The sequence below is a fragment of the Bos mutus genome, chromosome X (assembly GCF_027580195.1).
Source record: "Bos mutus isolate GX-2022 chromosome X, NWIPB_WYAK_1.1, whole genome shotgun sequence".
Taxonomy (NCBI): domain Eukaryota; kingdom Metazoa; phylum Chordata; class Mammalia; order Artiodactyla; family Bovidae; genus Bos; species Bos mutus.
In genome coordinates, this window is record NC_091646.1 from 2770069 (window position 1) to 2782745 (window position 12677).

Genomic DNA, 12677 nt, shown 5'->3' on the forward strand with positions numbered 1-12677 from the left:
AAGACTCTTGAGAGTCCCTTGGACTGCAAGGAGATCCAACCAGTCCATCCTAAAGGAGACCAGTCCTAGGTGTTCATTGGAAGGACTGATGCTGAGGCTGAAACTCCAATACTTTGGCCACCTCATGCTAAGAGTTGACTCATTAGAAAAGACTCTGATGCTGGGAGGGATTGAGGGCAGGAGGAGAAGGGGATGACAGAGGATGAGATGGCTGGATGGCATCACCGACTCGATGGACGTGAGTCTGAGTGAACTCCTGGAATTGGTGATGGACAGTGAGGCCTGGCATGCTGCGATTCATGGGGCTGCAAAGAGTCAGACATGACTGAGAGACTGAACTGAACATTATATATTAGTATTTTAGATGGATTTTTCAGATACATGCACTGAGAAGCCTGATCTTCCTATATGAAGGTGTTATTTATTTGAAATGTTGGATATGCTGATTGAAAAGAAATACGATTACCTTTTCCTTTGCTGTTAGCCCCAGTATCTGTCTCTGGCTGTTTGAGATCTAACCCTAACTCTTGAACAGAAATAATGAAAAAGAGGAATCAAGCAGGCTAGGCAAGTGACAAGGTACCAGGAATGAATCAGAGGCAAAATCTTTGTTTGATTATGTGACTGAATTAAAGAGTCAGCCTCTGCTTTCTTTTCACTCATAATACTAAATTTTCCTAGATTTGCTAGTTTGGCTAAAATAATGCCTAATTCCATTATATTTTGATGTCGAAAACGATAGCATCCCTGTGGTTTTTAACATTTCTGCCAAAACCGCAATGCCTCTTGCTGAAGAAGGAAATAGTACAGTTCTCTGGGAGATTTTGTTTCAGTAATCTCATGGTTTGGCTATGAAAGGAAGGAAAGAAAACTTTAGATGATTGACAGATTAGGTTTTTCTACAATTGTGAAAATATGCTGACATAGTTTTTTTCTCCTGAATTTCAAATTTGGGGCTCAAGTAGGATGAAATAGGCTGACGTCTGATTGTTTATTGAGTGAACTGGAGAAAATATAATGATTTATCAGTCAGTCAGTCATTAAGCAAGAGCTATGAAGCTCCTATGCCATATGTGGCTCTGTGTTGCTGCTGCTGCTGCTGCTAAGTTGCTTCAGTCCTGTCCGACTCTGTGCGACCCCATAGATGGCAGCCCACCAGGCTCCACCTTCCCTGGGATTCTCCAGGCAAGAACACTGGAGTGGGTTGCCATTTCCTTCTCCAAAGGCATGAAAAATAGAGCTATATTGCCTGACCTAAGAAAACGTTATGATCCTGTTGGGAAAAGAGGCAAGCCTCACAGTCAAAATCTTGAAACAATTTTTTTCCAATTGTGAGTGCTAGGGATGTGGTACAAAATGCATTGCTATTTAAGCTCAAGGAAAACAGAGACCAGTCTGGGATGAAACCACCAGGAAAATCAAGGAAAGATTCCCCAAGTGATGGGGTGTCCTAGCTGAGACTTGATAGACTGTACTATACTTTCATTTGTTAGAGCGTGAATGGACACTTTACATTTCCTTAAGAAATGCATATTCAATTAAATCTTTTAAATTACTAGAAGGAAAAGAGATGAACAGAGAGGAGGGGAAGACAAATAATATTCTTTGAGATAGAGGTGACCAGCTGAATAAAGGGACTGGCATGTCATTTTGCATGTCATTTTTTTTGTTTGAATGCTAATTATGGCAATAACCTATATTATAATATACACTCATCTATCCATATTCTCCATTGTGTGCCCATTAGATTTAGAGCTGTAGCTTAGAATAATAGCAGACACTTATATATTGCATATATATGCATACATACACATGTATAACACTTGCTATATGTCAAGAACTGTTCTAACCGTTCTGCAACTATTACTTTCAGCCTTATAACTCTATAAGGCTTTACAGGTGAAAAATCAAGGCACAGAGAGGTAAAGCAACTTGTTCAAGGTCATATAACTAGTATGTAGCAGAACCAAGATTTGAACCCAGACATCTTGTTTCCAGTTTTTAAACACTATTCATTGCACCTTGGGTTACACTTGTTTATTTGTGGAAACTCCATTGACTGCTTGGTGTATCTATTAATATAAATGGTTAGACTTGTGTCCTTGGTTCCTCTCTCTTTGGCTTCCTTTGACCTCTAGTTTATTTTCACTATATATCAGCAGTCCCCAATATTTTGGCACCAGAGACTGGCTTCATGGAAGACAGTTTTCCTTTTTTAAAAATTATTTTTAGGAGGAGAATTGTTTAATAATATTGTATTGCTTTCTGCTGTACAACAGCATGAATCAGAAATATGTATACATATATCCCCTCCCTCTTGCATCTCCCTTTCACCCCAACCCCCATCTCATGTCTCTAGGTCATCACAGAGCACTGAGCTGAGTTTCCTCTGCTATAAAACTGCTTCACACTAGCTATTTTACACATCCGTTGTTCTAGTTGTTGTTCAGGCATTGTAGTGTCTGATCTGTTGCTACCCCATGGACTGCAGCATGCCAGGCTCCCCTGTCCTTCACTATGTCCTGGAGGTTGCTCAGATTCATGTCCATTGAGTTAGTGATGCCATCCAGCCATCTCATACTCTGCCGCCCCCTTCTCCTTTTCCCTTCAATCTTTCCCAGCATCAGGGTCTTTTATACATGGAAGTGTATATATATATATCAATGCTACTCTCCCATTTTGTCCCACCCTCTCCTTCCCTCACTGTATCCACAAATTCATTCTCTATGTCTTCACCTCTATTCCTGCCCAGCAAATAGATTCATCAGTACCATTTTTTCTAGGTTCCATATAATAAAATATTTGTTTTTATGAATTACTTCACTCTGTTTAACAGGCTCTAGTTTAATCCACCTCACTATAATGGACTTTAATTCATTCCTTTTTGTGGCTGAATTATATTCCACTGTGTATATGTACCACAGCTTCTTTATCCATTCATCTGTCAGTGGACATCTAGGTTGCTTCCATGTCCTGATATTGCAAATAGTGCCGCTATGAAAACTAGAGTACATGTGTCTTTGAATTATGGTTTTCTCAGGGTGTATGACCAGTAGTGGGATTGCTGGGTCATATGGTAATTGTATTCCTAGTTTCTTAAGGAATTTCCATACTGCTCTCCATAATGGCTATATCAATTTACATTCCCACCAACAGTGAAAGAGGGTTCCTTTTTTTCCACACGCTCTCCAGTACTTATTGTTTATAGATTTTTTGATGACGCCTATTCTAACTGCACTCATCTCACATGCTAGTAAAGTAATGCTCAAAATTCTCCAAGCCAGGCTTCAGCAATACATGAACCATGAAATTCCAGATGTCCAAGCTGGTTTTAGAAAAGACAGAAGAACCAGAGATCAAATTGCCATCAGCTGGATCATGGAAAAAGCAAGAGAGTTCCGGAAAAAACATCTATTTCTGCTTTATTGACTATGCCAAAGCCTTTGACTGTGTGGATCACAATAAACTGTGGAAAATTCTGAAAGAGATGGGAATACCAGACCACCTGACCTGCCTCTTGAGAAACCTGTATGCAGGTCAGAAGCAACAATTAGAACTGGACATGGAACAACAGACTTGTTCCAAATAGGAGAAAGAGCATTTCAAGGCTTTATATTGTCACCCTGCTTGTTTAACTTCTATGCAGAGTACATCATGAGAAACGCTGGGCTGGAAGAAGCACAAGCTGGAATCAAGATTGCTGGGAGAAATATCAATAACCTCAGATATGCAGATGACACCACTCTTATGGCAGAAAGTGAAAAAGAACTAAAAAGCCTCTTGATGAAAGTGAAAGAGGAGAGTGAAAAAGTTGGCTTAAAGCTCAGCATTCAGAAGATGAAGATCATGGCACCTGGTCCCATCACTTCATGGGAAATAGATGGGGAAACAGTGGAAACAGTGTCAGACTTTATTTTGGGGGGCTCCAAATTCACTGCAGATAGTGACTGCAGCCATGAAATTAAAAGACGCTTACTCCTTGGAAGGAAAGTTATGACCAACCTAGATAGCATATTGAAAAGCAGAGACATTACTTTGCCAACAAAGGTCCATCTAGTCAAGGCTATGGTTTTTTCTGTTGTCATGTATGGATGTGAGAGTTGGATTGTGAAGAAAGCTGAGAGCCGAAGAATTGATGCTTTTGGAGAAGACTCTTGAGAGTCCCTTGGACTGCAAGGAGATCCAACCAGTCCATTCTGAAGGAGATCAGCCCTGGGATTTCTTTGGAAGGAATGATGCTAAAGCTGAAACTCCAGTATTTTGGCCACCTCACGCGAAGAGTTGACTCATTGGAAAAAACTCTGATACTGGGAGGGATTGGGGTCAGGAGGAGAAGGGGATGACAGAGGATGAAATGGCTGGATGGCATCATTGACTCGATGGACGTGAGTCTGAGTGAACTCTGGGAGTTGGCGATGGACAGGGAGGCCTGGCATGCTGCGATTCATGGGGTCTCAAAGAGTCGGACACGACTGAGTAACTGAACTGAACTGATTCTAACTGGTATAAGGTGATGTCTCATTGTAGTTTTGATTTGCATTTCTCTAACAGTGATCGATGTTGAGCATCTTTTCATATTTTTGTTGGCCATCTGTATGTCTTCTTTGGAGAAATATCCATATAGCTCTTTCACCCATTGTTTGATTAGGTTGTTTTTCTGATATTGAGCTGTGTGAGTTGCTTGTATATTTTGGAGATTAATTCTTTTTCATTTGCTTCATTTGCAATTATTTTCTCCCATTCTGAGGCTTATCTTTTCGTTTTGTTTATGGTTTCCTTTGCTATACAAAAGCTTTTCAGATGAGGGGGATGGTTCATGCAGTAATGAGAGTAATGGGGAGCCTCAGATGAAGCTTTACTTGCTTGTCTGCTGCTCACCTCCTGCTGTGTGGCCCAGTTACTAACAGATGCAAGCCAGAACTGGTCCATGGCCTGGGGGTTGGAGACCTCTGCTATATATTATATAAATTCTGAGGAAATCCAGTGGGAATGTTGATCCCAGGGTCAGGAAGGGAGTTATACGTTCATGACAATAGAACTTTTTCACTGTCTATGATATTAAATATTGAATACTCGGCTCACTTTTTAAATTAGGATCTTATGTACCAATAAGTTCAGGACTATAGTCATCTACCAGATAGATATATGCCAGTAAGGTATAACTCACACACAATGATTTGTGCATGACAGGATTCTATAGCTCCTGTCCAAGGTAGCCCTCCTACAGTGAGCACACATTCTGAGGAGGTAAAAAGTAATTTTATACCAACCTCTATCTTCTCATTCATTTGCTCATCCTTATCATTGAGTTTTTCCAGTAAGGTTTATATTTACATGTAATAAGACTTTCTTAATTGTTTGCCCTCCAAAATTCAAACCAACTACTACAAAAGTACTTGGTAGATAAGACTTGGTAGTACCAAATAGTACAGCTATGCCTCATAAGTTTTTAAGTTGGGTCACCTTCGACTTCTTCAGTTTTTGAGAACCTACACTCAAAGCACAAACATTTCTGCCAACTAACTTCTCAAATAGTTTTCTGAATTTACACGTGGAAGGAAGAGCCAAGAACACTGACTAAAAGCTTTCCTACTCTCCATACTGTGTGAGGTCTTTGCTCTTTCACTTTCCCCACTGGCTCAGATGAATGCCAGCATTCATTCCTCCCTCACTACTGAGCCTCCTCAATACCACTGAGGCCCACGCCCTGGCTCCAAACTGAGATCAGATCTCAAAGTGGATTGGAAGTGGCAAGTAGTTTCACCTTCACTGAAATGCTGAGATTCTACATCAAAATATTATTTTGTTTATTTTACTTTTGTTTGAGAAGGCAGAGGAAGGGAATTCTACTCTGCCTGTCACAGTGATTGACAGAAATGAATTGTGAAAGACAGCAACTGTGTTTATGAGCCAGGGAGGTGAAAACTAGACAAGACCTGCATCATATATTTTTAACAACTCAATAAATTTCTTTCACCCATTCCCCAAATCTTCACATTCCAGCCAGAAAAAAAAATGATATAAAGTTTCAGCTAGAAATGAGTTTTTGTTTGTGAAGGTTGGAAAGGTATAAGACCATGAAACATATTTTTTAATGAAATTATAGTACACTCCAGAATCTCACTCAAACCTAGTCTTTGGGGCCATGCTATTCTTATAGGAAAGAAAAACCAAGCAAGATCTTTGTGCTGCTTCAGCAACTAAATTCTTCTGGATGACTCTGAAACAGTCTCTTTTTATGTGAAGTTCTATATTGTACTCCCATTGCATTAGAAGAATGTCTGACTTACTTCACTGTCCTAAACCCTTGACATTCAGAGTGGAATCTGGAAAAAGCTGGTTATAGTAGACACATTTTGTGGAAGAAGTTTGACAAACTTGGAGTCAATCTATAGAATTTTGTCAGGATATACAAATGATGTCTTATGTCTCTTTTCTTGGAAATACTGAAGAAAGAATTTGTTTTAATTTTTTTTAAGAATTTGTTTTAGAAAATTAAAATCCATTTTTCATTTTAATTATATATTCCTCCATCTTAAGAGCTTCTGCTGTCCCTTATTGAAGTGATATAATATAATTGAAAACACACAGACTCTGAAGCAAAACAGACAGATTTGAAACATGGCTGTGAAAATTGGTGGGTTTGAGATAAGTCTTGAAAAAAACAATAACAGCTCTGACTCTTTCTCCTCTTCAAATAGTAAATAATATTATTCATCCTGTGGGATTGTTCAGAAATTGATATATAAATATGTAAATGAGATATAGATCTGTATCAGTATAATAAATACTGAAATCCCTACTACATACATTTCTTCAGGTGATGTTTCTGTTTATCTTCAAATGTGAATGACGGGTCTTAAAATCTAACAAATGTGTTGTCAGTCTCTTCTTCCCTGTTGTCTTCTGTTCCTTAATTTTCACTGGGGTAAATTTATTTTGACAGGTGCTCTGACATGTGCTGATGAATTTGAAAAAATGGTCACAAGGAACTCTTTTCCCAAGCAGGTTGGCTAATTAATTATTAGTTATAAAATTAATAGCTCTCAAAAGGAGAACGGGACCCCATGACTATAGTGTAGAACTGTACTGGATGCTAGACTGTAGTCATAACCATCTATTAATACATGATTCAATTTAAAAACAGTTGCTGAAAGGCCCACCTGACACTACCAGTCTTCACCATAATAGCCCCCTGCTACCTGCTCTTTTCACCTACCATGCTCTTGTTTAGGAGGTGAAGTACATAAGAGAGTAGTAAGCTTCCCCAACTTCACAAAGAGGTGAAGAATATTGTAATATCTGTCATGAACATATTGCATGATACCAAGTATATAAATTGTGACACATATGCTATGGTGTCCTTTCTTCCATAATAGTATAGGAATTGCAAAACATCCATGAATTTGAAAAAATGAAAAGGAATAACTGAACAGTTTTGAATATCTTTGCTGACAATACACTTTGTTTTTGTGCCTAACTCCATCTCAACCCTCACATACTTATTTTCATTTAAATTTTTCATATATTTATTCAGCATATGTTACTTGACAACTTTGAGGCAGTCTGAATTTTATTGTAATGTGAATGAAAAGCTATTAGAGAATTTTAAGTCAGAGAATAATGTCAAATTTACATTGTTTTCATTTTTATTTCATATTGGAATATCGTTAATTCATAATGTGTTTCAGAGGTATAGCAAAGTGATTCAGATATAGATATATATAGATCAATTCTTTGTCAGATTCTTTTCCCATTTAAGTTATTACAGAATATTGAGTAGAGTTTCCTGTGGTATATAGTAGGTCAATGTTTATCTATTTTATATATAGGAGTTTGTATCTGTTAATTCCAAACTCCTAATTCATCCCTCTCACTTCCCCCTTTTGGTAACCATGTCTGTGGATCTATTTCTGTTTTGTATATAAGTCCATTTGTATATATATATTTTTAGATTTCACATATAAATGATATCATATGATACTTGTCTTTTTCTGTCTGACTTACTTCACTTAGCACGATAATCTCTAGGTCCATCCATGTTGCTGCAAATGACATTATTCTGTCCTCTTTTATGGTTGAAAAATATTCCATTGTATATGCGTACCACACCTTCTTTGTCCACTCATCTGTCGTTGGACATTTAGGTTGCTTCTTATGTGAATATAGTATTCTATGAACAATAGGATTTATGTATGTTATACATAAAATGTAAATCAGTTCAGTTCAGTTCAGTCACTAAGTCATGTCTGACTCTTTGCCACCCCATGAACTGCAGCACGCCAGGCCTCCCTGTCCATCACCAACTCCTGGAGTTCACTCAAACTCACGTCCATCAAGTCGGTGATGCCATCCAGCCATCTCATCCTCTGTTTTCCCCTTCTCCTCCTGTCCCCAATCCCTCCCAGCATCAGAGTCTTTTCCAATGAGTCAACTCTTCGCATGAGGTGGCCAAAGTAATGGAGTTTCAGCTTTAGCATCATTCCTACCAAAGAACACCCAGGACTGATCTCCCTCAGAATGGACTGGTTGGATCTCCTTGCAGTTCAAGGGACTCTTAAGAGTCTTCTCCAACACCACAGTTCAAAAGCATCAATTCTTCAGCGCTCAGCTTTCTTCACAGTCCAGATCTGCAATAAATATTAGGGTGTATCTATCTTTTAAAAGTAGAGTTTCCTCCAGATATATACCCAGGAGTAGGACTGCAGGATCATATGGTAGCTCTATTTTTAGTTGTTTAAGGAACCTTCATCCTGCTCTCCATAGAGGCTGTACTAACTTATATTCCCATCAACAGTGCAGGAAGGTTCCCTTCTCTCCATACCCTCTCCAGGACTTGTTATTTGTAGACTTTTTGATGATGGCCATTCTGACTGGTTTGAGATGATACCTCATTGTCATTTTAATTTGCATTTCTCTAATAACTAGTGATGTTGAACATCCTTTCATGTGCCTCTTGGCCTATATGTTTATTTGATTTGGTCTCAGTTAACAACATTGAATACCAAATACCCTGAGAGTGTAAAGTCAAGATGAGACTAGCAGTAAGTAAACTTGAATAGACTTGAATTTATCCAGGGTCACAGAACTTGTAAGTAGGATAGCTGGCATTTTGAGTCCAGACAGCTTTGCTTCAGAACTTCGCTTGCACAGTTAGCCACCTTGCTACTTTGCTTGCACAATTAGCCACCTTGCTACATTACTTCTCTTGGTTAATGGCTACATAGCATTTCTTTGTTACTAACATTCCATAATTTACTTGACATCTTGAATATTATTCATCATATATTTCCAATTTGTACTATTACACTGTAGAAGGAAATGGCAACCCAATCCAGTATTCTTGCATGGAGAATTCCATGGACAGAGGAGCCTGGGGGGCTACGGTCCATGGGGTCACAAAGAGTCTGACACAATCAAGTGACTGAAACTACTACTACTGCTTTATACCTAACTCCACAATATACATCTTTACAGAAACATCTTTATTCATGCCTTTTATTATTTCATTCACATGTGTATTCCATAGCCTTACTAGATCAAAACCTATTTCAACTCTTGACTGTGGTAGAGCTATTTTAAGTATAGTGATATTTTAATACTACTTCTTTGGTAAATAATGATAATAGCTATGATTACTGAGCACTTACAATGTGGTAAAAATTGTGCTGATTTCTTTGTATTGTTCAATAATTATCTCAGTTAATCACCACAATGATATTATGAAATATGTACTGTCATTAGCCAGCATTTTAGATAAGGAAATTGAAGTTCACGGATTTTAGGTTATCTGTCCAAGGTAACATAGTATATAAAAATTCCAAAAGAGTTCAGTCTCATTCCAGGCTTGTTTGTATGGAGTAGGCATATGCAGCAGATTGAAGGGGGAATAGATGTTAGAAGGCTATTGCTTTATTGACTATGCCAAAGCCTTTGACTGTGTGGATCACAATAAACTGTGGGAAATTCTGAAAGAGATGGGAATACCAGACCGCCTGACCTGCCTCTTGAGAAACCTGTATGCAGGTCAGGAAGCAACAGTTAGAACTGGACACGGAACAACAGACTGGTTCCAAATAGGAAAAGGAGTACGTCAAGGCTATATATTGTCCCCCTGCTTATTTAACTTATATGCAGAGTACATCATGAGAAACGCTGGGCTGGATGAAGCACAAGCTGGAATCAAGATTGCCAGGAGAAATATCAATCACCTCAGATATGCAGATGACACCACCCTTATGGCAGAAAGTGAAAAAGAACTAAAGAGCCTCTTGATGAAAGTGAAAGAGGAGAGTAAAAAAGTTGCCTTAAAGCTCAACATTCAGAAAACGAAGATCATGGCATCTGGTCTATCACTTCATGGGAAATAGATGGGTAAACAGTGGAAACAGTGGCTGACTTTATTTTTTGGGGCTCCAAAACCACTGCAGATGGTGATTGCAGCCATGAAATTAAAAGATGCTTATTCCTTGGAAGGAAAGTTATGACCAACCTAGACAACATATTAAAAAGCAGAGACATTACTTTGTCAATAAAGGTCCATCCAGTAAAGGTTATGGTTTTTCCAGTGGTCATGTATGGATGTGAGAGTTGGAGTATAAAGAAAGCTGAAGGCCAAAGAATTGATGGTTTTGAACTTTGGTGTTGGAGAAGACTCTTGAGAGTCCCTTGGACTGCAGGGAGATCCAATCAGTCCATCCTAAAGGAGATCAGTCCTGGGTGTTCATTGGAAGGACTGATGTTGAAGCTGAAACTCCAATACTTTGGCCACCTGATGTGAAGAGCTGACTCACTGGAAAAGACCCTGATGCTGGGAGGGATTGAGGGCAGGCGGAGAATGGGATGACAGAGGATGAGACGGTTGGATGGCATCACCGACTCAAGGTGATGGACAGGGAAGCCTGGCGTGCTGCAGTTCTTGGGTCACAGTCAGACATGACTGAGCAACTGAACTGACTGACAGTAACTTAGGAGTAGATTAGAAAAATGTTCTCAAAATGTGGTCCCCAGCCTATAGCATCAACACCATTTGAGATTTTAAAAAAATATTTATGTATTTATTTGACTGAGTCAAGTCTTAGTTTTGACACGTGGGCTCCACTCTTTAGTTGTGACATGGCAAGTGGGATCTTAGTTCCTTAACAAGAATTCAAACCTACATCCCCTGCATTGTAAGGTAGATTCTTAATCACTGGACTGCAAAGGAAGTCCCTGGGATTTCTTAAACATATAGATTATTGGGCCTCATCCCAGATCTATAGAATCAAAAACTCTTTTGGAGAGGGCCTAGTTACTTGTGTTTTAACCATCCCATCAGGGGATTCTGAAGCCTGCTGAAATTTGAGAACCAGTGGACTAAAGTGGTAGTAGAGGAAAATAAGAGGGAAGGGGATAAAATAATATGACTTGGAGAGCATAATAGGGAGTTTTAGAATTGAATATAGTCCCCATGTTTGGAGTATTGCTGAGAGAAACAATAGTGGTGATATAGAAGGAAAAAGAGAAAGAATCATTTTCATGTTTTTTTTTCCCTCCATCCATTTGAAGTTAGATAATTTTTGACAGGTACATTCTGGATACTCAAAAATAACAGTGAGTGCTAAGTTATTTTCATTACTGCCTCCACAACTATCCTAATAGTTAAAGCAAAGCATCAAAATGTTTGCTTTCTGCACTGAGGTAAGTGGGAGGGGGTGGTGGCAGTGGGATGTGTGTAGTTCAATTAAACATTAAAGGAAAAAAAGATGCAAGGCTCCTGTGAAAATGAAAGGACTATAGAATTTAATTTTAAACACATGCACATGTGGCTGGTATGGTAGCATGAGTCAAGGAGATGAGTATATTAATAAAAGCAGTATTATAGCAAATGGAGGTAATAAAGCACTGCAGTATTAACTGAACTACATCAGAAGCCCTACTGTTCTTAGATGCTCTCTTTTCAACCTCATTGGAAATTAAAAACTAATCCCTTGTGAGGAAAACCTGTTCTACCTGAAACAGTATCAAAAGCCTTCATCTCAGTCAGATTAATTGCACTAGTACCTGTCATGGTTGAAGAAAACACCAGGAGTGAATGATAAACAAACCCATCTCATGAGCAAAGTTTTTGAGGAATTGCCTCTGATCTAATAAGATCTAAACTAATAAGGCCAACCTATTTGGATAATACTTGGCAGTTTTCAAAGCATTTCAATATATACCTGTTAACTGAGACTTGAAAATTTGGTAAGTGAGACAAAGAAGGTGTCATTGTTCCCTTTTTATGGTAGAGCGATAGAAACTTGCAGAGGTCTCCCATAACAAAGGTAACATTTTAGGTCATGTCATTTAAAGAAAAAGCATTATTTATTCATTATTATTTATAAAACAATAAATTTATAACATAATAAATTATTTCATAAAATAAGTTAGAAAAAATATAAAATAATTTATAAAATAAATTTATTATTTTATTATTATTTATAAAAACATGTGACTTTTATTATTTTAAAATAATAATATTTTATTATAAATTATTTTAATTGGAGGATAATTGCTTTAAATGTTGTATTGGTTTTCGCCATGCAACAACATGAGTCAGCCATAAGTATAGTTAGATCCCCTCCCTCTTGAACCTCCATCCCACCCTCCACCCCATCCCACCCTTCTGTGTCATCACAGAGCACTGAGTTGAACTC